This window comes from Erythrolamprus reginae, chromosome 2 (assembly GCF_031021105.1).
Source record: "Erythrolamprus reginae isolate rEryReg1 chromosome 2, rEryReg1.hap1, whole genome shotgun sequence".
NCBI lineage: Eukaryota > Metazoa > Chordata > Lepidosauria > Squamata > Dipsadidae > Erythrolamprus > Erythrolamprus reginae.
The window spans coordinates 29,859,705-29,882,048 of NC_091951.1; the positions used below are offsets into that span (position 1 = coordinate 29,859,705).

At 46.2% G+C, this 22,344-nt stretch overlaps 1 long non-coding RNA gene across 14 annotated transcripts in view; it reads left to right on the plus strand.

Annotated features, from left to right (window-relative positions):
* The first annotated feature begins 9,777 nt into the window (after positions 1–9,777).
* The window catches only part of LOC139163156 (uncharacterized), a 43,065-nt gene continuing 30,498 nt past the window's right edge, over positions 9,778–22,344 (plus strand). For 3 of the 14 annotated variants that reach the window (XR_011558422.1, XR_011558426.1, XR_011558419.1), the window contains exons 1-7: positions 9,784–9,979; positions 15,649–15,710; positions 16,117–16,173; positions 16,479–16,604; positions 17,314–17,444; positions 18,530–18,655; positions 20,596–20,721. This is a non-coding gene — a long non-coding RNA (uncharacterized lncRNA). Of the gene's footprint in view, positions 9,980–10,254; positions 10,307–15,648; positions 15,711–16,116; positions 16,174–16,478; positions 16,605–17,313; positions 17,445–18,529; positions 18,656–20,595; positions 20,722–22,344 lie in introns of those variants that run through there. The other 11 variants (XR_011558421.1, XR_011558418.1, XR_011558417.1 and 8 more) reach the window with 9 other exon arrangements.

Below are 22,344 nucleotides of genomic sequence, written 5' to 3' on the forward strand. Positions count from 1 at the left end.
TAAAGGACCTAGACAGCAAAAGCAAATCACATAACTATGTAAAATCTGGGAGGAATTCCAGAGAGATGAAACTATGCCTGGAGTGTGGAAAGAGATTCATCAGCGAGAGTAAACTTATTCTCCACCAAAGGATCCACACTGGAGAGAGACCATATAAATGCATGGAGTGTGGAAAAAGCTTTTCCCAGAAAGGAAATCTTAATTCTCATAACAAGAGCCACACGGGAGAGAGACCATATCAATGCACAGTGTGTGGAAAGAGCTTTTCCGAGAAGCTATCATTTATTCTCCACCAAACGATCCACACAGGGGAGAGACCATATAAATGCCTGGAATGTGTAAAGGGCTTTACTCGCTATGGATATTTGATTTCACATGAAAGGATCCATACAGGAGAGAGACCATATAAATGCCTGGAATACATACAACAAACATTACAAACAAACCCCCAAATATTGACTGCTTAGATCAGTGTTTTTCAACTGGAGTTCCACGGAACCCAAGGATTCTACAAGGACCAGCCAGGTGTTCCACAATTTAATGAGGAGGAAAAAAACAAACAACCAGGACCGTATCATGTAGCAACAGCAACCCTCACCACCCCCTCGGGCTCGGGTCTGGGCGTTCATCGTCTTACTCCGCTTTTGCCTCCGCCGCCTCCCAGAACGCTTATTCGGGGATCACATCGAAGTCGCAGCCCCACCCACTCATGGATGCGAGCAGCTTAATGCACCTCCCCACACATGCGGCATCCTGGGAAGTGTAGTTCTAAGGAAGCTTTCTACTATATCTTCTTTATTCCCCTTTCTTCTATTTCTGTCTCAGTATAACATATTTGATTGTTATTTATTTATTTATTTATTGGATTTATATGCCGCCCCTCTCCGAAGACTCGCATGCATTATATCTTTTTCTGTTTCATTTTTAATGTGCAGTGGTACCTCATCTTACGAACGCCTCTTCTAACAAACTTTTCAAGATATGAACCCGGTGTTTAAGATTTTTTTGCCTCTTCTTCCAAACTATTTTCACCTTACGAACCCAAGCAGCTGCTGCTGGGATGAAGGGGTTTCTTTTTCTCCCCTTTTTTGAAGAAAGAAAAGGGAGGGGCTGCTTGGAGTAGGAAACATTTTGCAGAGAACAACGTGCTTGCAAAGGAACTGAAAGGGTGTCTTTTTAAGAAAGAAAAGGGAGGAGGGAGGGGCAGCTTGGGGGAGGAAAATTTTTGCAGAGAACAACTTGCTTGCACAGGCACTGAAAGGGTGTCTTGAAGAAAGAAAAGGGAGGGGCACCCCCCTTGCCTTTCTTCCTTCCCACTCACCCTTTATCCTAGCCTTGCTTCTTCCACCCGCCCCCTTTAGCTGCTCCTCCCTGCCCTCTGTTCGCCTCCCTTCTAAAGTTTGGGATTTTCCTGAAGGATTTGCACGCATTATTTGCTTTTACATTGATTCCTATCCTACATTGATTCCATTGTTTCATCTTACGAACTTTTCACCTTACGAACCTCCTCCTGGAACCAATTAAGTTCGTATGATGAGGTACCACTGTATATACTCAATAAAGATTATTTTAAAAAATATATAAAAAAAACACAAAAAAGAACATGCACTATTGTCTCACTCATCATATACTTTTTCCACAATTCTCAGATATGGTCCAAAAAATAAGGTATATAAGTCAACGAAAATGCCAATCAGCTTTCTGGGTCAACCTTACAAAAGTATCCCAAACACATTCACACACTAAGTTCACACTTGTTCTGTTTTGTTCAGATAATGGACCTTATTATAAAGAATTGAAGAGGTTCTGATCACACGTGAAATTGGTTGTTTCATGTCAAGAGCCCAACAGCTGTTTGTTCTAAATGTGCGTCCAATATAATTTAAATTTAATTAGATTTGCCGTTGTAGTGCATTGTTATATGCTGTTAGCTGCCCCAATCCTCAGAGAAGGGCGGCATACAAATCAATCAATCAACCAAACAAACAAATAGATAAATAGCACTCTCATTCACAGCCAACACGCTGTACTGTATGTATGTATGTATGTATGTATGTATGTATGTATGTATGTATGCATTCATTCATACATTCATACATTCATTCATTCATACATTCATTCATACATTCATTCATTCATACATTCATACATTCATTCATTCATACATTCATTCATACATTCATACATTCATTCATACATTCATACATTCATTCATACATTCATACATTCATTCATACATTCATTCATTCATTCATTCATACATTCATTCATTCATACATTCATTCATACATTCATTCATACATTCATTCATTCATACATTCATACATTCATACATTCATTCATACATTCATTCATTCATTCATTCATTCATTCATACATTCATTCATACATTCATACATTCATTCATACATTCATACATTCATTCATACATTCATACATTCATTCATACATTCATTCATTCATTCATTCATACATTCATTCATTCATACATTCATTCATACATTCATTCATACATTCATACATTCATTCATTCATACATTCATACATTCATACATTCATTCATACATTCATTCATTCATTCATTCATTCATTCATTCATACATTCATACATTCATACATTCATACATTCATTCATACATTCATACATTCATTCATTCATACATTCATTCATTCATACATTCATTCATACATTCATTCATTCATTCATACATTCATTCATTCATACATTCATACATTCATACATTCATTCATACATTCATTCATTCATTCATTCATTCATTCATTCATACATTCATACCGTGTTTCCCCGAAAGTAAGACATAGAAACATAGAAACATAGAAGTCTGACGGCAGAAAAAGACCTCATGGTCCATCTAGTCTGCCCTTATACTATTTTCTGTATTTTATCTTAGGATGGATATATGTTTATCCCAGGCATGTTTAAATTCAGTTACTGTGGATTTATCTACCACATCTGCTGGAAGTTTGTTCCAAGGATCTACTACTCTTTCAGTAAAATAATATTTTCTCATGTTGCTTTTGATCTTTCCCCCAACTAACTTCAGATTGTGTCCCCTTGTTCTTGTGTTCACTTTCCTATTAAAAACACTTCTCTCCTGGACCTTATTTAACCCTTTAACATATTTAAATGTTTCGATCATGTCCCCCCCTTTTCCTTCTGTCCTCCAGACTATACAGATTGAGTTCATTAAGTCTTTCCTGATACGTTTTATGCTTAAGACCTTCCACCATTCTTGTAGCCCGTCTTTGGACCCGTTCAATTTTGTCAATATCTTTTTGTAGGTGAGGTCTCCAGAACTGAACACAGTATTCCAAATGTGGTCTCACCATCATTCTATATAGTGGGATCATAATCTCACAGTGTATTACTTTCTTTTTACCCCCAAAAGCCCCACTACGTCTTACTTTCGGGGTATGTCTTACATTGGAAAAAATAAGACCCACCCGGCCAACCCACCTACCCGAACCCGCAACACCCGTGTCCGGTAAAAACCCACCCGGCGTCTCCGAAGCTTACCGGTTTCTGGCGGGCGCCTTTCGGCAGGAGAAGCCTTCGCCAGACTGCTTCGCTGCTTGTTCCCCGACGATGGACAACGTCCGGCCGGCTTAGCCGGGACGGGCAACATGGCATCCGCTTGAGATGCCAGCGGGAGCAGCAGGAACAGCAACATTTGGATCAGACGGAGGCGGCGGTGACGTATGGAGGGGGGGGCGGCGCGGAAGTGGGCAGGAGGCGGCAATACCCCCGTGTTTCCCCGAAAGTAAGACATATGTCTTACTTTCGGGGTACGGCTTATATTAGCCGACCCCCCTGAAACCCCCGATACGTCTTACAATTGGGGGTGTCTTACTATCGGGGAAACAGGGTACATTCATACATTCATTCATACATTCATACATTCATTCATTCATACATACATTCATTCATTCATTCATTCATTCATTCAATTTTTATGCCACCCTTCTCCTTAGACTTACAAATATGTTAGCAGTAACACTTTTTACAGAATCCGCATATTGCCCCCACAATCCGGGTCCTCATTTTACCCACCTCGGAAGGATGGAAGGCTGAGTCAACCTTGAGCCGGTGATGAGATCTGAACCGCTGACCTACAGATCTACAGTCAGCTTTAGAGTAGGTACTGCATTCTACCTGCTGCGCCACCTCGGCTCTATTGCAGTGTTTCTCAACTTGGACAACTTTAAAAATGTGTGGACTTCAACTCCCAGAGTTCCCCAGCAAGCCATGGCTGGGAGTTGAAGTTCACACATCTTAAAGTTGGCTAAGTTGAGAAACACTGCTGGATTCTGTGTCCTGTATCTCTCAAGCTCTGTAAATAGTTCATCAAAAAGAAGTTGGTTCCATATTTAACCCTTGTGTTGGGTTTTCAAATCTCACTGGAGAGAAAAAAAACCCTGTTAAGGTGCTCAGGCATTCATTCATTCATTCATTATTTTATTTTATTTATTTTATTTTATTTATTCAATTTTTATGCCGCCCTTCTCCTTAGACTCAGGGCGGCTTACAACATGTTAGCAATAGCACTTTTTTAACAGAGCTAGGCTATTGCCCCCATAATCTGGGTCCTCATTGTACCCACCTCGGAAGGATGGAAGGCTGAGTCAACCTTGAGCCGGTGATGAGATTTGAACCGCTGACCTTCAGATCTACAGTGGGCTTCAGTGGCCTGCAGTACAGCACTCTACCTGCTGCGCCACCCTGGCATTGCATTTGGAAGCAGTATTTAAAGCGGTTCCTCCATTCCAAGACACCCGATCTTACAGAGGTTGGGGCCCTTTCTTTCCGAGCTCCAATATCCAGCAATCTTTTAAACTTCATTTTCAGTTGGACTGAAGGCAACCGCAGCTCCTGAAATAATTTATCAATGCAACCCACAGGGTCTCTAATTAAAGGGCTAGCGTGTTCTAGCCATACAATTTTGGAAACTGTTGTGGTGAGCTCTGGCCCAGCTCCTGCCCCAAGGAATGTAGAGGTGGATGTGGGGGAAACATCCACATGCCACAGGCCGGTTTTGATCTTAATAGTATCTGCCGACAAAGTCTCCTCTGACCAAGGAAGCATGAGTGACAGGGATGAGGGGAGTTTGGCGGACAGCCCAGGAGGAGATCAATCATCCTTATCATCCCTGGATTCCGAACAAGAAGTTATGACACATCCACACATGCGTAGAGTGATGCATAGGAGACAACAACTGAAGGATTATTACAGAAGATAAATGAGGCCACCTGTGGTTGGGTGGGGCTGCTGTGATTAGTGCTACAGATAAAAGAGCAGCCTGGTGTTTTAGCCTCATGGCAGTTTATCTGATTCATTGTTTCGTCAAGATCTTGGTTTTTTGCTGTTCAAGATTGTGTGTGGACTCTCTGGACTTTAGAATTGGACTCAATTTCCCAGTTATTGTGTGAGCAATTGGATTGCATTTAACCTGGTGGCCTTGTGTGTACCAGAAAATCCCTTTGACATTTAAAAGGGAGCTGTTTCTGTTTTTCTATTTATAAAGACTTTTTGGTTTTCCTTTATCGTGTGGTGTGTGTCTTCCTGGACTAATTACCCTGTAATTACGGGCGGTTGAGACACGCCGGCATAACAGAAACCAGAGCATAAATTTTGCACCAATCAATACTTAGGAGGAGAAAGAAAGGGTCCCAAAGGTGGTATTTCTCCCTCCCCACCATAAGGTTGACTCAGCCTTCCATCCTTCCGAGGTGGGTAAAACGAGGACCCGGATTGTGGGGGCAATAGCCTAGATCTGTTATAAAAAGTGCTATTGCTAACATGTTGTAAGCCGCCCTGAGTCTAAGGAGAAGAGCGGCATAAAAATCGAATAAACAAACAAACAAACAAACAAACAAACAAATAAGGCAATTGGACTTTCTAAGTTTTTTTCTTTGCAAATGTTTTGCTTCTCCAGTTAGAAAAGGGGGGAAAAAAGCCCAAGCTACTCTAGTTTTTTGGGGGTGGGGAGAAGCACCTTTGGGACAATCATGACCGGGATGATGAGAATCTCCATAAACTTGAAGAAAGGGCATTAATTCCGCAGTGTCAATAATAAGAGGGCACACTGCTCTACCGTAAACTCCACTAGATGGCGCACTTTCCCCAGAAGAGAGTGACTTAGAAACAGAAACTTAGAAGGCCCTGTTGCTTTTCAACTGAGGCCTAAGAAATGAGCTTGGGGCTGAGGAAAATTTATTTATTTATTTATTTATTTATTTATTTATTTATTTATTTATTTATTTATTTATTTATTTATTTATTTATTTATTTATTTATTTATTTATTCCAATACACAATGAGGGTTTTAGTGGGTATATATATCTATATACACATAGTAAAATACATGATGAAGGTTATAGAGGAGATACTCATAGTAAACTATATCTAAGAAAGAATAGAAGAGAAGTTATAAGAATAGAACATATCAATGAAAGAATAGAGGAAGAGATATAGGAATAGAAGAAAGGAATAGGAGATATAGGAGAGCAATAGGACAGGGGACGGAAGGCACTCTAGTGCACTTGTACTCGCCCCTTACTGACCTCTTAGGAATCTGGATAGGTCAACCGTAGTCCGTAGATAATGTTGTTGAAATCCATTTCTTTAGATTTATCTAGCCGCTCTGAGTCCGTTTTGGAGTGAGCGGCATATCAATACAATAAATAAATAAATTTTAGGGTGCACTTATTTCGCTAGCTCTTGCAAGAACTCTTACAATAAACTGCTTGTTGTTACATAGAAACATAGATGATTGACGCAGAAAAAGACCTCATGGTCCCATGGAGTCTGCCCTTATACTATTTCCTGTATTTTATCTTAGGATGGATATGTTTAAATTCAGTTACTGTGGATTTACTAGCCACATCTGCTGGAAGTTTGTTCCGAGCATCTACTACTCTTTCAGTAAAATAATATTTTCTCACCTTGCTTCTGATCTTTCCCCCAACTATCCTCAGATTGTGCCTCCTTGTTCTTGTGTTCACTTTCCTATTAAAAACACTTCCCTCCTGAACCTTATTTAACCCTTTAACGTATTTAAATGTTTTGATCATGTCCCCAATTTCCCTTCTGTCCTCCAGACTATACAGACTGAGTTCATGATGTCAAATAAGCAATGAAGAAACAATCAATATTAATAAAAATCTTAGGATGCAAGCAGCAAGATACAGTCATACAATCCTAAGGGGGAGGAGATGGGGGATAGTAATGATGAGAAAAAACTAGTAGAAATAGAAGTGGAGACTTAGCAAAAAGTTTGACAGTTTTGAGGGAATTATTTGTTTAGTAGAGTGATGGTGTCGGGGGGGGGCTGTTCTTGTGTCTAGTTGTCTTGGTGTGCAGGGCTCTGTAGCGATGTTTTGAGGGTGGGAGTTGAAACAATTTGTGTTTTATCACCTCCTCATTTCTGATTTTGTCAAATTTATTTATTTATTTATTTATTTGTTTGTTTGTTTGTTCATTCATTCATTCATTCATTCATTCATTCATTCATTCATTCATTCATTCATTCGATTTCTATACCAACCTTCTCCTGAGACTCAGGGCAGCTCACCACAAAAGCAAATACAAGACAGACAAGAAATCTAATATTAAAATACACTAAAAATCCCAATTCTACAAGCATATAAAAATCTAACTTAATTTATATTCTAAAACCCCAATTCATTGAAAACCAACCTTCCACATTCATCCTATTATATTCAGTCATAGGCCAGGGCAGATGTGCGAATCTCGGGAAGGGGGGAGTTGATACAAAAGGGCCGGGGCCACCCCAGAGAAGGCTCTTCTCCTAGGCCCTGCCAGATAGCATTGCCTGGAGAAGGCCAACTCTGTGGGACCTGACCGGCTGCTGGGATACATGAGGCAGAAGAGGTCATGTGGGTAATGTGGTCCAATGCCATGTAGGACTTTAAAGGAAATAATAATAATAATAATAATAATAATAATAATAATAATAATAATTATTATTATTATTATTATTATTATTATTATTATTTATTAGATTTGTATGCTACCCCTCTCCGCAGACCCGGGGTGGCTCACAACAACAATAGTAACAATATAACAAATCTAATATTTAAAAACATCTAAAAGCCATCATTAAAACCATACAACACAAGCATATCATACATAAACTATACAAGCCTGGGGGGGGTATCTCAATTCCCCCATGCCTGGCGATATAGGTGGGTCTTAAGCAATTTACTTAGGACAAGGAGGGTGGGGACAGTTGTAATCTCTGGGGAGAGTTGATTCCAGAGGGCTAGGGCCATCACAGATAAGGCTCTTCCCCTGAGGCCCGCCAGACGACATTGTTTAGTCGACGGGGGCCCGGAGAAGGCCAACTCTGTGGGACATTATCGGCCGCTGGGATTTGTGTGGCAGAAGACAGTTCCGGAGGTATTCTGGCCCGATGTCATAACCAACTTATATGTAACATCAGGGCCACCGATAGACGGGTACTACAGGGAGCCCCGTACCGGGCCCGGTGATTACAGGGGCCCCGCATTAACGGCGTCAATCAGAGTTTCCCTTCGGTAAAAGAAAAATAACCCAGATGAATGGATGTGAGGGAAACTCGAGGCGCCTTCCCAAAGCAAAAGAAGGGAGGTTTGTTGTCGTCGTGTGGGGCTGGTCTTCAGAACCCGGTTGTAACATACCAGCATTTCCCAACCGGAAGGAAGGCAGGAAGACGGAGAGCTTCATTCTTCGCGCCTTTTTCCTGCCTTCCTTCTTTGGGGCCCAGCAGGAGAGCGCCGAAAACCGCAGCATCGAGCTCGAGCAGAAGCCGGGGGACAGCTGCGAGCGGGAGCCCCAGGACAGAAGTACCGGCAGCGCCCCGCCCAGCTGGAACTTTCCTGGCGTCGGCGGCAAGTGTCCTTTGTGGCCCGGTGGGAGGGCACTGGCGATACATCCACCTGTAAATCTACATTTCAAATGCTTATAACCTCTTTGAATGGCTTTCTGTCACAGACCAACTCTATAGAGCAGGATAGAAAAGATGCAATATCTAACAAACCTGATTTTTACTCTTAGGCTTAAGTCGAGACTGCAGAAGATCTTCTTCAATAGAATAGAATAGAATAGAATAGAATAGAATAGAATAGAATAGAATTCTTTATTGGCCAAGTGTGATTGGACACACAAGGAATTTGTCTTTGTTGCGTATGCTCTCAGTGTACATAAAAGAAAAGATACATTTGTCAAGAATCATGTGGTATAATGCTTAATGATTATCACAGGGGTCAAATAAGCAACGAGGAAACAATCAATATTAATAAAAATCTTAAGGATCCAAGCAACAAGTTGCAGTCATACAGTCATAAGTGGGAGGAAAAGGATGATAGGAAGGATGGGCAAAAACTAGCAGTAATAGTAGTGCAGACTTAGTAATTATTTTATTTATTTACAGTATTTATTTATTTACTTATTTTTTATTTATTTATTTATTTATTTATTTGCTTATTTATTTATTTATTTTGTCCAATACACAATGAGGGTTTTAGTGGGTATATATCTATATACACATAGTAAAATACATGATGAAGGTTATAGAGGAGATACTCATAGTAAAATATATCTAAGAAATAATAGAAAAGAAAATATAGAAATAGAATAGAATAGTTTGACAGTCCTTCTTCCCCCCAAGTTTTTTATCAATCAATTTCAAAGAAACATCTCTGGTTTCAATTATTTATTAAGCTTTAAATTTTCAGGCAACTCTCCTCCTCCTCCTCCCACAACTCCGCCCTGCCCCGAACTCTTCCTGCCTTTTCTGGCCGTCGGATCTGCAGACGGCCGCTCGGATGCAGCACACACAGCCGAAAGACCGCCGCTTTCAACCCTGCGCCCCACCGCCGCCCGCTCAAGCCACACGCCCTCACCGACGCCTGGCGATGGGAGAAGGAAGAGGCCCCAACTCCTCGGTGCGCCGACTGGGTGAGTTATCTCGTGCGGCGCCCCTCTCACGCGCCAATCTCGTGTGCCGCCCTGTTTTCGGGCAAAGGATCGTAGCAGCATCTATCTCTTGTGCCAGCCTCCTCGGTCACACATTACCCGACCCTGCTTTGTGCCGATTCCTGTTAAGCCTTGCAATGTAAAAAAAGGACACATAGCCTTGAGATCCCCCCCCCCCCCCCAAAATCCGTTTGTGTTACTCAGTTTCCACGTCTCCAAATGTTTCCAATTCTTTATTGTTTCAGGTCAAGGCCGATCCCGAGAGGCAGCATGCTCTGTAAATGGTCTTTGGCTCTTCACTGTTCACTGGTAAGTTACAGGAAGTGGCCTTTTAAGCCTGAAATATGTTTGTTTGCAGCAGAATTTTCCATCGGAGGGTTGCGCAATGGGGACTGTGAACTGACTCAGCTTCTCTGCTCGCGCCGTTTCAAGGCTGGTGTTGTCGGGCTGTCATTTCAATGGGGAAATTGGATGGCTTCCGCTTTCTCCTCACACCATGTCAGGGCTGCCGCCGTGGGGCTGTCATGGGTGGGTTTTTCAATGGGGATACTGGACGGCTTCTGCTTTCTCCTCACACCATTTCAGGGCTGCCATCGGATCGTGAAAATTATCTCCATTGCCAAGATACAGTGAAACATTTCAGGGCTGCCACCCTGGGGCTGTCATCGGTGGGTTTTTCAATGGGGAAACTGGATGGCTTCCGCTTTCTCCTCACACCATGTCAGGACTGCCATTTTCTTTTAATAATAAAGAAGGGATTTTTTCCTATTTATTTATTTGTTTGTTTGTTTGTTTGTTTTGACTTCTATGCCGCCGCTCAGACACTATACTTTTCCGCCCAGACCGAAAAAATATTGCAACACTGAGCAGTACCAATCTCCCCTGCCAATCTTTTTCGGGCAATGGATCTTATGTTCCACCCTGTTTTCGGTTAAGCCTTGAAGCTTTCTTAAGCCTTTTTATTTATTAATTTTATGTATTAGTTCGATTTCTAGGCGGCCCATCTCCTGAGACTCAAGGCGGCTTGGTTAGCCTCTGTTGAAGAGGGATTCCTCCCCCTCCTCTCTCTGTGTTGCCGCTTTATTTTAAATAAAAGTGAGCGGAGCTGTTGGTTCATCTGCTCACCACAAGCCTTTTCCGCACGGCTGCCTCGAAGGTTGAACCTTGAATTGTCCGCGAGAAGAACGAGAAACAGAATTGCGGGCATGAACTAGATGGAGTTGGCCTTAGAAGGAGCTCCCCAGGGCGGTGAGCCCGAGATGGGGCGCAGGAGGACGGAGGGAGGCACCGCTCGGGATGGAGGGGAGAAGGAGGGCAGCGGGGGCTGCGATCTGCATGCGTAATATACATTATAATATCTATTCTATTCATATACATAACATACTGTATATGCGACTGTATATTGTAACTTTATAGAGTTTGTGCCCTTTTTATTCCCTCCGTGAGCGAGAGGCGGCTGATCCACACCAACAAAAGAAGTCTATTTCGGGGTGGCTGGGAAGGAGGGGCCCCTTGGAGGATCGTAGCAGCACCCATATGGTGTGCTGCCTTGTTTTGGGGCGATGGATCGTAGGAGCACCCATACTGACCTCTTACTGATCTCTAAGGAACCTGGAGAGGTCAATCGTGGATAGTCTAAGGGAAAAATGTTATGGGTTAGGGGTTGACACTACTGAGTCAGGTAATGATTTCCATGGTTTGACAACTCGGTTGCCGAAGTCATATTTTTTACAGTCAAGTTTGGAGAGGTTAATATTAAGTTTGAATCTGTTGCGTGCTCTTGTGTTGTTGTGATTGAAGCTGAAGTAGTCATTGACAGGTAGAATGTTGCAGCATATGATCTTTATTTATTTATGTATTTTATATTAATTCGATTTGTATGCCGCCCCTCTCTCTAGACTCGGGGCGGACTTGTGGGCAATACTTAGATCGTTTTTTAGATGTCCTAGTTCTTAGCTTTCTAGACCTAGGATTGATAGTCTGCTTTCTTGGGGTATTCTGTTTCGAGTGGAGGAGTGAAGGGCTCTTCTGGTGAAGTCTCTTTGGACATTTTCATTTGATATTAGTATTTCAAGGTCTTTTACTGAGTGGGGGTTGGCTGTGAGATTTTGTTTATTCAGTTTATATATGAGGTTCGGATTCTTTTTTGCCGATGTAGAGGGTAGAACATTTGCTGGTTGATATTTGAAGTTGCCAGTTGTTAGACTAATCTGAGACAAGGTCGACATGGTGTTGAAAAGTTTTACATCGAAGTGGTGTTGAAAAGTTTTACATCAAGGTGGTGTTGATGTGGTGTTGAAAAGTTTTACATCAACGTTTTGTTGAAAAGTTTTACATCTTCCCAGGTCGACCATGGTGTTGAAAAGTTTTACAGGGTAGGCGAAAAGAACACAGTTGCTTCTGATAAAATCAAAGAGGTCATTTATGTAGAGAACGAATAGTGTAGGTCCTAGTATGCTGCCTTGGGGAACGCCACTTTTAACCAGGACAGGGGTGGAAATGTGCCGCCTTGTTTTCGAGCGATGGATCGAAGCAGCACCCTTGTCGTGTCCCCCCTGTAGCAGCATCTCTGTCCTGTCCCCCCTTGATATGAAAGCATGAAGGCATAACGCAGGATTAATTTACCATATAAGGAAATGTATGACTTACTCTTGTTCCCCAGCCAATCACCAGCAAACACATAACAATGGGGCAAACATAGTGACAAAGCTTCAGTATAGTCATCAGCCGTGGAGCCCTCCCGATGAGGTTGCCTCGTAAAGCGCATGACTGGGCGGTGGCTTGGGAAGGCTTATTGAATGTAGCGTTCACGCATTGGCTATTTTATATCAAAATGCATTATTATGTAAAACAGAATGAAAGGAGGGATCCCGATTGGATCGTGAAAATTCTTTCCATTGCCAAGATACAGTGAACTATTTCAGGGCTGTGACCGTGGGGTTTTCAACGGTGGGTTTTTCAATGGGGAAACTGGATGGCTTGTGCTTTCTCCTCACACTATTTCAGGGCACCCATTGTGGGGCTGTCATCGGTGGGTTTTTCAATGGGGAAACTGGATGGCTTGTGCTTTCTCCTCACACTATTTCAGGGCACCCATTGTGGGGCTGTCATCGGTGGGTTTTTCAATGGGGAAACTGGATGGCTTGTGCTTTCTCCTCACACTATTTCAGGGCACCCATTGTGGGGCTGCCATCGGTGGGTTTTTCAATGGGGAAACTGGATGGCTTGTGCTTTCTCCTCACACTATTTCAGGGCACCCATTGTGGGGCTGCCATCGGTGGGTTTTTCAATGGGGAAACTGGATGGCTTGTGCTTTCTCCTCACACTATTTCAGGGCACCCATTGTGGGGCTGTCATCGGTGGGTTTTTCAATGGGGAAACTGGGTGGCTTGTGCTTTCTCCTCACACTATTTCAGGGCACCCATTGTGGGGCTGTCATCGGTGGGTTTTTCAATGGGGAAACTGGATGGCTTGTGCTTTCTCCTCACACTATTTCAGGGCACCCATTGTGGGGCTGTCATCGGTGGGTTTTTCAATGGGGAAACTGGGTGGCTTGTGCTTTCTCCTCACACTATTTCAGGGCACCCATTGTGGGGCTGTCATCGGTGGGTTTTTCAATGGGGAAACTGGATGGCTTGTGCTTTCTCCTCAAACTATTTCAGGGCACCCATTGTGGGGCTGTCATCGGTGGGTTTTTCAATGGGGAAACTGGGTGGCTTGTGCTTTCTCCTCACACTATTTCAGGGCACCCATTGTGGGGCTGTCATCGGTGGGTTTTTCAATGGGGAAACTGGATGGCTTGTGCTTTCTCCTCACACCATTTCAGGGCACCCATTGTGGGGCTGTCATCGGTGGGTTTTTCAATGGGGAAACTGGATGGCTTGTGCTTTCTCCTCACACCATTTCAGGGCATCCATTGTGGGGCTGTCATCGGTGGGTTTTTCAATGGGGAAACTGGATGGCTTGTGCTTTCTCCTCACACTATTTCAGGGCATCCATTGTGGGGCTGTCATCGGTGGGTTTTTCAATGGGGAAACTGGATGGCTTGTGCTTTCTCCTCACACCATTTCAGGGCACCCATTGTGGGGCTGTCATCGGTGGGTTTTTCAATGGGGAAACTGGATGGCTTGTGCTTTCTCCTCACACCATTTCAGGGCACCCATTGTGGGGCTGTCATCGGTGGGTTTTTCAATGGGGAAACTGGATGGCTTGTGCTTTCTCCTCACACTATTTCAGGGCACCCATTGTGGGGCTGTCATCGGTGGGTTTTTCAATGGGGAAACTGGATGGCTTGTGCTTTCTCCTCACACTATTTCAGGGCACCCATTGTGGGGCTGCCATCGGTGGGTTTTTCAATGGGGAAACTGGATGGCTTGTGCTTTCTCCTCACACTATTTCAGGGCATCCATTGTGGGGCTGCCATCGGTGGGTTTTTCAATGGGGAAACTGGATGGCTTGTGCTTTCTCCTCACACTATTTCAGGGCATCCATTGTGGGGCTGCCATCGGTGGGTTTTTCAATGGGGAAACTGGATGGCTTGTGCTTTCTCCTCACACTATTTCAGGGCACCCATTGTGGGGCTGCCATCGGTGGGTTTTTCAATGGGGAAACTGGGTGGCTTGTGCTTTCTCCTCACACTATTTCAGGGCACCCATTGTGGGGCTGCCATCGGTGGGTTTTTCAATGGGGAAACTGGGTGGCTTGTGCTTTCTCCTCACACTATTTCAGGGCATCCATTGTGGGGCTGCCATCGGTGGGTTTTTCAATGGGGAAACTGGATGGCTTGTGCTTTCTCCTCACACTATTTCAGGGCACCCATTGTGGGGCTGCCATCGGTGGGTTTTTCAATGGGGAAACTGGATGGCTTGTGCTTTCTCCTCACACTATTTCAGGGCATCCATTGTGGGGCTGCCATCGGTGGGTTTTTCAATGGGGAAACTGGATGGCTTGTGCTTTCTCCTCACACTATTTCAGGGCATCCATTGTGGGGCTGTCATCGGTGGGTTTTTCAATGGGGAAACTGGATGGCTTGTGCTTTCTCCTCACACTATTTCAGGGCACCCATTGTGGGGCTGCCATCGGTGGGTTTTTCAATGGGGAAACTGGATGGCTTGTGCTTTCTCCTCACACTATTTCAGGGCACCCATTGTGGGGCTGCCATCGGTGGGTTTTTCAATGGGGAAACTGGATGGCTTGTGCTTTCTCCTCACACTATTTCAGGGCACCCATTGTGGGGCTGTCATCGGTGGGTTTTTCAATGGGGAAACTGGATGGCTTGTGCTTTCTCCTCACACTATTTCAGGGCACCCATTGTGGGGCTGTCATCGGTGGGTTTTTCAATGGGGAAACTGGATGGCTTGTGCTTTCTCCTCACACTATTTCAGGGCACCCATTGTGGGGCTGTCATCGGTGGGTTTTTCAATGGGGAAACTGGATGGCTTGTGCTTTCTCCTCACACTATTTCAGGGCATCCATTGTGGGGCTGTCATCGGTGGGTTTTTCAATGGTGATAATGGAGGGCTTCCGCTTAGATCCAGGCACCGTTTCACGGCTGCCGTCGTCGGGCTGTCATTAGAGGGCTTTGCAATGGGGATTTTTGACCTTTTTCGCTTACTGACCAACCGTGTGCTTGATCTCTATTTGTCTTGCAGTTCAGAATGGACTCCAATGGGCGGCCTGTCTCTGATCTAGTCTAGGACTCCTATGTTTGGAGGTGAGTGCGTGAGAGAAGCGGGGTTCAATCTCTGACAGCTGTCTCTTCAGACCACGAGACCATGCGGAGTAATTGCCTGCAGCATGAACGGCGTGGGTCGGGGAGGGACTCGGTGGGGGCTCCTTGTGCAGAATTCCGCTGGGACTCTGGTATCCGGGGTGTCAGAAAAGAGGGAAAAAGGGCTCCATCATCCAAGTAAGTATTAGGAGAATATTGGCTGTCAAGGAAAGAGGCTTTGTGGGGCATGTCAGGGCTTTCAATCTACAAAAGGACAAGGAGCCAGCCCTGAGATTCCCTCCAATCCGTTTAGGTAACAATAGAGGAGGATATTCCCACAGCGAGACAAAGAGTTATTTTAAATACAGTTTCCACGTCTCCAAATGTTTCCAACTCTTCATTGTTTCAGGACAAGGCAGATCCCGAGAGGCAGCATGCTTTGTAATGTTCTTTGGCTCTTCACTTGGTAAGTTCCAGGAAGTGGCCTTTGAACACCGAAATATGTTTGTTTGGAGCAGAATTTTCCATTGGAGGGTTGCGTAATAGGGACTGAACGGCCGCGGTTTCTCTCCTCCCGTCGTCTCCAGGCTGCCGTCGTCGGGCTGTCATCGGAGGATTTTTCAACGGGCATACTGGCCCGCTTTCGCTTAGCTCCCCGCACCGTTTCACGGCTGTCGTCGTTGGTCGGTCATGGGACGGTTTTGCAATGGGGATTTTGGAACTTTTTCGTTTACTGACCAACTGTGTGATTGATCTCTGTTTGTCTTGCAGCTCAGAATGGATTACAATGGTCGGCATGGCCTGTATTCTGATCTAGTCTAGTCTAGTCTTTATTGTTCCAGATAAGGCAGATCCCGAGAGGCAACATGCTCTGTAATGTTCTTTGGCTCTTCACTGGTAAGTTCCCGGAATTCGCCTTTGATCACCGAAATATGTTTGTTTGCAGTAGAATTTTCCATCTGAGGGTTGCTTAATAGGGACTCTGAACGGCCGCGGGTTCTCTCCTCGCGCCGTCACAAGGCTGCCGTCGTCGAGCTATCACTGGATGGTTTTTCAGTGGAAATACTGGAGGGCTGCCGCTTAGCTCCCGGCACCGTTTCACGGCTACCGTCGTCGGGCTGTAATCGCAATGTTTTTCAATGGGGATACTGGATGGCTTCCGCTTACCTCGCCGCACGGTTTCACCGCTGCCGTCGTCTTCAGGAGGGCTTTTCAATGGAGATACTGGAGGGCTGCCGCTTACCTCCCGCACCATTTCACGGCTGCCGTCGTTGGGGTGTCATCGGAGGTTTTTCCAATGGGGATACTGGATGGCTTCCCCTTATTCCCCGAACCGCTTCACGGCTGCCGTAGTCCCATCGGAGGGCTTTTCAATGGAGATACTGGAGGGTTGCCGCTTAGCTCCCCGCACCGTTTCACGGCTGCCGTGGTCGGGCTGTCATCGGAGGATTTTTCAATGGGGATACTGGAGGGCTTCCCCTTATTCCCCGCACCGTTTCACGGCTGCCGTAGTCCTTGGTCGGTCATCTGAGGGGTTTTCAATGGGGATTTTGGAACTTTTTTGCTTACTGACCAACTGTGTGATTGATCTCTGTTTGTCTTGCAGCTCAGAATGGATTACAATGGGCGGCCTGGCCTGTCTTTTGATCTAGTCTAGTCTAGTCTAGTCTTTATTGTTCCAGACAAGGCAGATCCCGAGAGGCAACATGCGCTGTAATGTTCTTTGGCTCTTCACTGGTAAGTTCCCGGAATTGGCCTTTGATCACCGAAATACAGTGTTCCCTCGCTTTTCGCGGGTTCGAACTTCACGGAATGTCTATACTATGGTTTCCCAAAAATGTTAATTAAAAAAAATACTTTGGGGGTTTTTTTCCCTATACCACGGTTTTTCGCCAAACTTTTGTTTGCCTTTAATAAATATTTTTTTAAATAAACTTTAATAAATAAACATGGTGAGTAATAATCTGAATGGTTGCTAAGGGAATGGAAAATTGCAATTTAGGGGTTTAAAGTGTTAAGGGAAGGCTTATGATACTGTTCATAGCCAAAAATAGTGTATTTACTTCTGCATCTCTACTTCACGGAAATTCGGCTTTCGCGGGTGGTCTCAAAAGGCACCCCCACATTAAGCGAGGGGACACTTTATGTTTGTTTGCAGTAGACTTTTCCATCGGAGGGTTGCTTAATAGGGACTGTGAACGGCCCTGGGTGATCTCCTCCCTCCATCTCAAGGCTGCTGTCGTCCTCTCACTGGAGGGCTTTTCAATGGAGATACTGGAGGGCTGCCGCTTAGCTCCCCGCACCGTTTCACGGCTGCTGTCGTTGGGCTGTCACCGGAGGGCTTTTCAATGGAGATACTGGAGGGCTGCCGCTTAGCTCCCCGCACCGTTTCATGGCTACCGTCGTCGTGTTGTCTCCGGAGGGCTTTTCAATGGAGATACTGGAGGGCTGCCGCTTAGCTCCCCGCACCGTTTCATGGCTACCGTCCTCGTGTTGTCTCCAGGGGCTTTTCAATGGAGATACTGGAGGGCTGCTGCTTAGCTCCCCGCACCGTTTCATGGCTACCGTCCTCGTTTTGTCTCCGGAGGGCTTTTCAATGGAGATACTGGAGGGCTGCCGCTTAGCTCCCCGCACCGTTTCACGGCTGCCGTGGTCGGGATGTCATCGGAGGTTTTTTCAATGGGGATACTGGGCAGCTTTCGCTTAGCTCCCGCACCGTTTCGCGGCTGCAGTCCTTGGTCTGTCATCAGAGGGTTTTGCAATGGGGATTTTGGAACTTTTTTGCTTACTGACCAACTGTGTGCTTGATCTCTGTCTTGCAGCTCAGAATGGATTCCAATGGGTGGCCTGGCCTGTCTTTTGATCTAGTCTAGTCTAGTCTTTATTGTTCCAGACAAGGCAGATCCCGAGAGGCAACATGCTCTGTAATGTTATTTGGCTCTTCACTGGTAAGTTCCCGGAATTCGCCTTTGATCACCGAAATACAATGTTCCCTCGCTTTTCACGGGTTCGAAATTCACGGAATGTCTATACCACGGTTTTCCAAAAATATTAATTAAAAAAATACTTTGCGGGTTCTTTCCTTATACCATGAAGTCATATGTCATCGCCAAACTTTTGTTTGCCTTTAATAAATATTTTTTTAAATAAACTTTAATAAATAAACATGGTGAGTAACAATCTGAATGGTTGCTAAGGGAATGGAAAATTGCAATTTAGGGAAATTCGACTTTCGCGGGTGGTCTGAGAAGGCACCCCCCCCTGCAAAAAAGCGAGGGAACACTTTATGTTTGTTTGCAGTAGACTTTTCCATCCGAGGGTTGCTTAATAGGGACTGTGAACGGCCCTGCGTTATCTCCTCCCGCCCTCTCAAGGCTGCTGTCGTCGGGCTATCACTGGATGGATTTTCAATGGGGATACTGGATGGCTTCCGCTTAGCTCCCCGCACGGTTTCACCTCTGCTGTCATCGTCTGGAGGGCTTTTCAATGGAGATACTGGAGGGCTTCCGCTTAGCTCCCCGCACCGTTTCCCGGCTGCCGTTGTCGGGCTGCCGTGTCATCGGACGGTTTTTTCAATGGAGATATACTGGAGGGCTGCCGCTTAGCTCCCCACACTGTTTCACGGCTGCCTTTGTCGGGCTGTCACCGGACGGTTTTTCAATGGGGATACTGGCCCGCTTCCCCTTGGCTCCCCGCACCGTTTCACGGCTGCTGTCGTTGGGCTGTCACCGGAGGGCTTTTCAATGGGGATACTGACCGGCTTCTGCTTGGCTCCACATAACGTTTCCCGGCTGCCGTCCTTGGTCGGTCATCAGAGGGTTTTGCACTGTGATGCACTAGGGACTGTGAACGGCCCTGGGTGATCTCCTCTCTCCATCTGAAGGCTGCTGTCGTCCTCTCACAGGAGGGCTTTTCAATGGAGATACTGGAGGGCTGCCGCTTAGCTCCCCGCACCGTTTCACGGCTGCTGTCGTTGGGCTGTCACCGGAGGGCTTTTCAATGGAGATACTGGAGGGCTGCCGCTTAGCTCCCCGCACCATTTCATGGCTACCGTCATCGTGTTGTCTCCGGAGGGCTTTTCAATGGAGATACTGGAGGGCTGCCGCTTAGCTCCCCGCACCGTTTCACGGCTGCTGTCGTCGTGTTGTCTCCGGAGGGCTTTTCAATGGAGATACTGGAGGGCTGCCGCTTAGCTCCCCGCACCGTTTCATGGCTACCATCATCGTGTTGTCTCCGGAGGGCTTTTCAATGGAGATACTGGAGGGCTGCCGCTTAGCTCCCCGCACCGTTTCACGGCTGCTGTCGTTGGGCTGTCACCGGAGGGCTTTTCAATGGAGATACTGGAGGGCTGCCGCTTAGCTCCCCGCACCATTTCATGGCTACCGTCATCCTGTTGTCTCCGGAGGGCTTTTCAATGGAGATACTGGAGGGCTGCCGCTTAGCTCCCCGCACCGTTTCACGGCTGCTGTCGTCGTGTTGTCTCCGGAGGGCTTTTCAATGGAGATACTGGAGGGCTGCCGCTTAGCTCCCCGCACCGTTTCATGGCTACCGTCCTCGTGTTGTCTCCAGGGGCTTTTCAATGGAGATACTGGAGGGCTGCTGCTTAGCTCCCCGCACCGTTTCATGGCTACCGTCCTCGTTTTGTCTCCGGAGGGCATTTCAATGGAGATACTGGAGGGCTGCCGCTTAGCTCCCCGCACCGTTTCACGGCTGCCGTGGTCGGGATGTCATCGGAGGTTTTTTCAATGGGGATACTGGGCAGCTTTCGCTTAGCTCCCGCACCGTTTCGCGGCTGCAGTCCTTGGTCTGTCATCAGAGGGTTTTGCAATGGGGATTTTGGAACTTTTTTGCTTACTGACCAACTGTGTGCTTGATCTCTGTCTTGCAGCTCAGAATGGATTCCAATGGGTGGCCTGGCCTGTCTTTTGATCTAGTCTAGTCTAGTCTTTATTGTTCCAGACAAGGCAGATCCCGAGAGGCAACATGCTCTGTAATGTTATTTGGCTCTTCACTGGTAAGTTCCCGGAATTCGCCTTTGATCACCGAAATACAATGTTCCCTCGCTTTTCACGGGTTCGAAATTCACGGAATGTCTATACCACGGTTTTCCAAAAATATTAATTAAAAAAATACTTTGCGGGTTCTTTCCTTATACCATGAAGTCATATGTCATCGCCAAACTTTTGTTTGCCTTTAATAAATATTTTTTTAAATAAACTTTAATAAATAAACATGGTGAGTAACAATCTGAATGGTTGCTAAGGGAATGGAAAATTGCAATTTAGGGAAATTCGACTTTCGCGGGTGGTCTGAGAAGGCACCCCCCCCTGCAAAAAAGCGAGGGAACACTTTATGTTTGTTTGCAGTAGACTTTTCCATCCGAGGGTTGCTTAATAGGGACTGTGAACGGCCCTGCGTTATCTCCTCCCGCCCTCTCAAGGCTGCTGTCGTCGGGCTATCACTGGATGGATTTTCAATGGGGATACTGGATGGCTTCCGCTTAGCTCCCCGCACGGTTTCACCTCTGCTGTCATCGTCTGGAGGGCTTTTCAATGGAGATACTGGAGGGCTTCCGCTTAGCTCCCCGCACCGTTTCCCGGCTGCCGTTGTCGGGCTGCCGTGTCATCGGACGGTTTTTTCAATGGAGATATACTGGAGGGCTGCCGCTTAGCTCCCCACACTGTTTCACGGCTGCCTTTGTCGGGCTGTCACCGGACGGTTTTTCAATGGGGATACTGGCCCGCTTCCCCTTGGCTCCCCGCACCGTTTCACGGCTGCTGTCGTTGGGCTGTCACCGGAGGGCTTTTCAATGGGGATACTGACCGGCTTCTGCTTGGCTCCACATAACGTTTCCCGGCTGCCGTCCTTGGTCGGTCATCAGAGGGTTTTGCACTGTGATGCACTAGGGACTGTGAACGGCCCTGGGTGATCTCCTCTCTCCATCTGAAGGCTGCTGTCGTCCTCTCACAGGAGGGCTTTTCAATGGAGATACTGGAGGGCTGCCGCTTAGCTCCCCGCACCGTTTCACGGCTGCTGTCGTTGGGCTGTCACCGGAGGGCTTTTCAATGGAGATACTGGAGGGCTGCCGCTTAGCTCCCCGCACCATTTCATGGCTACCGTCATCGTGTTGTCTCCGGAGGGCTTTTCAATGGAGATACTGGAGGGCTGCCGCTTAGCTCCCCGCACCGTTTCACGGCTGCTGTCGTCGTGTTGTCTCCGGAGGGCTTTTCAATGGAGATACTGGAGGGCTGCCGCTTAGCTCCCCGCACCGTTTCATGGCTACCATCATCGTGTTGTCTCCGGAGGGCTTTTCAATGGAGATACTGGAGGGCTGCCGCTTAGCTCCCCGCACCGTTTCACGGCTGCTGTCGTTGGGCTGTCACCGGAGGGCTTTTCAATGGAGATACTGGAGGGCTGCCGCTTAGCTCCCCGCACCATTTCATGGCTACCGTCATCCTGTTGTCTCCGGAGGGCTTTTCAATGGAGATACTGGAGGGCTGCCGCTTAGCTCCCCGCACCGTTTCACGGCTGCTGTCGTCGTGTTGTCTCCGGAGGGCTTTTCAATGGAGATACTGGAGGGCTGCCGCTTAGCTCCCCGCACCGTTTCATGGCTACCATCATCGTGTTGTCTCCGGAG